Source organism: Triticum urartu, chromosome 1 (assembly GCF_003073215.2).
Source record: "Triticum urartu cultivar G1812 chromosome 1, Tu2.1, whole genome shotgun sequence".
Classification (NCBI taxonomy): domain Eukaryota; kingdom Viridiplantae; phylum Streptophyta; class Magnoliopsida; order Poales; family Poaceae; genus Triticum; species Triticum urartu.
In genome coordinates, this window is record NC_053022.1 from 549546472 (window position 1) to 549550833 (window position 4362).

The 4362-nt window shown below is 54.1% G+C and overlaps 1 pseudogene; it reads left to right on the forward strand.

Annotated features, from left to right (window-relative positions):
- Positions 1–1914: 1914 nt before the first annotated feature.
- Positions 1915–3220, forward strand: LOC125538946 (annotated as a pseudogene).
- The last annotated feature ends 1142 nt before the right edge of the window (positions 3221–4362 follow it).

Genomic DNA, 4362 nt, shown 5'->3' on the forward strand with positions numbered 1-4362 from the left:
CTTCTCTTGCCTCTTTTGTCAGCCCGCATGCTGTCCGGGTTAAAAACTAAACTCAACCTAGCAAAAACGTTCGGGAATGGCTCCTACCTAGCAAAAACGTTCGGGAATGGCCAGGAGCCAGTCGACTGAATCTTGTTTTGAATCAGTCGATTTGGCCTGGATAAAATTTGAAGCGTTGGATAAGAAACGAACGGCTTAGATTGTGTCTTCGTCCTCCCAACAGTTTTCCCCAAAGAAACAGCTCGACTTGGGTGTTCTTCTTCCTCCTGCACGCCGCCTGCTGCCGCCTCCCGCGGTCGGCGGCGCTCCCGGGACCGCCTCGCCGCCCCGCCCTCCCCTAAACCACCCCCACCGCCGGTCTTCCTCCATCCTGGCTATCCCTCTAGCCCCTCCTTCCCCCATCCCAAGCTTTTTCTTCGGCCACCGCCCCGCCACCACCGGCAACTACCATCTCCATCATGAACCCTAAGATAGATAATGGGGTGATGACGGCGAACCCATTTCTTCTCTCCTCCGGCTAGGCCCTTCCTTCTCCTTCCATGATTCAAAAATCAACTGACCCGAACTTAAAAAGTCAGCTGACTGAAATCTAACTAAACTGAAAATGTTCGGCTATACGACACCTGGACATAACCTTAGCTCATGTGGGTGAATATAAGAAGGTTCGGACACGGCATCTATGTCGGATCAGTCATGCTGACCCACCTCAACTACACATAAACCCCACCACTCTCGATTGCTCCGTTTCTCTTCACATTTTGCTCTGCTTCTAAACCCTTCCCGTTACACTCACCGCACCATCATGGCTGGCGAGGAGGACCCCATTATCTGTTCTCGTCCCTCTCCATTTACTTGTTTTTTTCTCCTCCAAAGTCAGCACCGCATCTCTCACGCCACCGCTAGCCGCACCATGAGAGCAGCGAAGGGGCGAGGGACGCCGCACACATGGTGAACCCCGCTGATGCGTCAAAGCTCAAAGGGCGCCGCTCGCCATGGGGCAAGCTCGGCTGCTACTTGTTTCCCAGCATGCAAAGGCGGACATGGTGTTACTTGCAACCTGGGGCATGGCAGTTGCAACCGCAATTCCAAGATGCTACTACCACAATCGGGAGTGTTGCAAACCTGCTAGTGGAGCAGCTACAACCGACCGCACGCTGGAGTGGAGCTGACAAGCGTTTTTGTTGCAACCATGAAGAGGCACGGTTGGAACCGTTCATGGCAAGAGCGTCAACCGGCAATGGCGAGAGCTGCACCTACGACACGCACTAGCTGCGAGGGCGACAACGTGTGACCCGTCGGTGTAGAAGCTGCAACCAGTCAGCGGAGAGCTTTGAACCGGGCTGCGCGTTTTGCTGGAACCGGGGGCCTGGGGTGCGCGGGGAGGAGCGCGGGCGGCCCACGAGCGCGCGTGCGTCGATAGCCCATGGCCGGCAGGTGCGGGCGACCGAGGAGGAGCGAGGCCGAGAGAGCGAGCGGGGCGATCGCGGGAAGACGAAGCCTCTATATCAGACGGTTAGGCACATACGAATCGAACGGCTCTGCATTGACCCGGCGGAAGCCTTGGCCGGCCGACCGGCGCATATCATTGTCAAAAAAATTTGAATGAATTTAAGATAAGATGAGGGAAGGGCTGCGGACAAATCAGAGGTGACGGGCACTGTGGACCCGTACTCTCAACGAACACAAACACGCCATGCCGCACACGGCTGCCAATGCCGGACAAACTCGTGCCGCCGAACCGCCGAACCAGAAAAAGAAGCGAGCCAACGTACTCCTATCCCATGCATGCATGCGTCCACGCGCCGGACATGTGCCGCAACGTGTCACGCATGCCGACGAGAGAGGATAAACGACGACGGCGAGATGAGCGGCGGGCGGGAATGATAAGAGCGCCGATGCAGAGAGAGTGCCAGTAGCCCAGCTTGCTTCTCAGCTCTCACTCTTTCCTCCACTCCAGCTCTTTGTCCTCGACGGGAGAACAATCCGGCTCCGCCGGGACACATGCAGCGCGGTCGGCGGCACGGTGGGAGGGCGGCGCGGCAACCAGGGGCAGGCGGCGGCATGTCGTTATTCGGGGACGATTTCTTCGATCTGCTCGACTCCGCCGGATTCGAGGACGACGACGTCTTTGGCTCGCCCAGGTCCAGCCCGTCGGCACTCGGCTCGGTGCTCGGCGGCGGGAGGCCGGTGAAGGCGGCGCCGATAGAGCACAAGCTGCCGTGCACCCTGGAACAGCTCTACGCGGGGACGACCAGGAGAATGAAGATCACCAGGCTAGTCGCCGACGCCGAGGCCAGCGGCAGCGGGTGAGTGCCTCCCCTCCATAGCCCTGCTTCAGACCCCTGCACTGCATGTAGATCCTTCTTGCTGAACGCCATTGCCATGCCGCCCGGACGCGGTGACCGCACTGCGCGCAGGGGAACGGTTCCGGCGGAGGAGATCGTGACGATCGAGGTGAAGCCGGGGTGGAAGAAGGGCACGAGGATCACCTTCCCGGAGCGGGGGAACGAGCGGCCCAACACGGTCCCGGCGGACGTGGTGTTCGTCGTCGACGAGAAGCCGCACCCGGTGTTCGCCCGGGACGGCGACGACCTCGTGGCGACGTGCAGGGCGCCCCTGGCCGGGTGCGCCGTGCACCTGACGGCGCTCGACGGGCGCGGCCTCACGGTGCCGGTCAGCAGGTCGGCGGTCCGCCCGGGGCACGAGGTGGTGGTCCGCGGCGGGGCATGCCCGTCCCCAGGAAGCCGTCCAGGAGGGGCGACCTCAGGGTGAGGTTCGACGGCAGCTAATAAGCTCGATCCCGGCGGCGGACAGATCGATCGGAGACGATGTTGCGGCATCTGCGAGGGCTTGCGTCGTCTCGCTGTGGGGAGTAGGAGTGGAGTGCGTTGTCATGTACAGTATGCTTCGAAGTTTGAACGAAGGCGTGCAAAAATCTTGTGAGCCGGACTCCGTATGCGGATTCGTTTTGGTGGATGCACCGAGTGTTTGCACCAGAAGAAGCCAGACCCGAGCCTCCTCCGATGCCTATCGGTCACGCGCGCGCTCGGCAAGGTCCTCCTACCCGGCCGGTGACGTCGCGATATTTTTTATTCGAGCAATCAACACGTCATAGTCACACCATGATACCAAAGTCGACATCTTTCGAGTAATCAGCACGTCATAGTCACACCATGATATCAAAGTCGTCTGTTAACATGCACTGTCTTTGTTTTTATTCTCCTCCTAATACTCCCTCCGCCCTTATTTACTCTGCATTTAAGAATTGTCTGAAATCAAACTTAGTAAAGTTTGACCCTATTTATATAAAAAAATATCAACATCTACCATGCTCAAGTTATAAAAAATATATTAATATCTACCATGCTAAAGTTATACAATATGAAACTTTAAGTCATGCCGCATCTGCCGGTATTGATTTCACATAGTGAATGTTGGTTTTTTCTTCTATAAAGTTGATCAAACTTTATTAAGCTTGACTTCAGACAAATCTTATATGCTAACTAAAAAGGTCCGGATGAAGTATTAGTTTTGTCTTGAATCAAACTTTGATTAAGTTATAGAAAAAAAATTAGTATCTACTATGTACCAAATCAATATCATTAGACATCAATGAATATATTTTCACGTAAGATATACTACTTGTTATTATAAATGTTTATAATGTTTTTCATCAACTTGGACAAACTAAGATGGGACAATTTTTTCGCGATAAGGATCAGATCTAGAAAGACCACTACGGCTGTCAAAACAAGCCGCCGATGCCCCACTGTCGCTGCTCCGCTACTGAAGCAAGCTTGACTTTGTCTTTCATGCACGCGTCTCCACGGGCTAGTGTCTTGGAGCAATTAAACCATCATTGCATTGATCTGAAGCAACTGATATGAAAATTTTGCCACATGACAAGAAATAATAACCTTATCCTCACAAGGAGACAACATGAATTTATGTCGGAGCTTCGTTAATTATGTCCACACGGAGGATCGGAGCTGGAAGACAAACTCAAAGAAGAAGCCCCGCCATTCGCTAGAGCGCTACATCTGTGAGAACTAAAAAAAAAATCTAACCTAAACTACTAGCCGGGGCGAAGGCCCCGGGATTCCCCTTCCCGCCGCCGGCCGCCGGAGCGGCAGACGGAGAGGAGATGAATCCACGAGCTCGCATGTGAAGTCTGAAGTGCGGACTTTGCCCTGGCCGCCTAGGGTTAGGGGGAGGAAAACGAGAGGCTCGAGCGTTAGAAAACCCTATGCAGATATATTGACTTTATTATTGATTTTTTGACTTGGACAAAGCTAACATACATAATATCTTGTACATCTACATCTGTCCTACCTAAAAAGAATGTAATATTTTGTTGTCCAC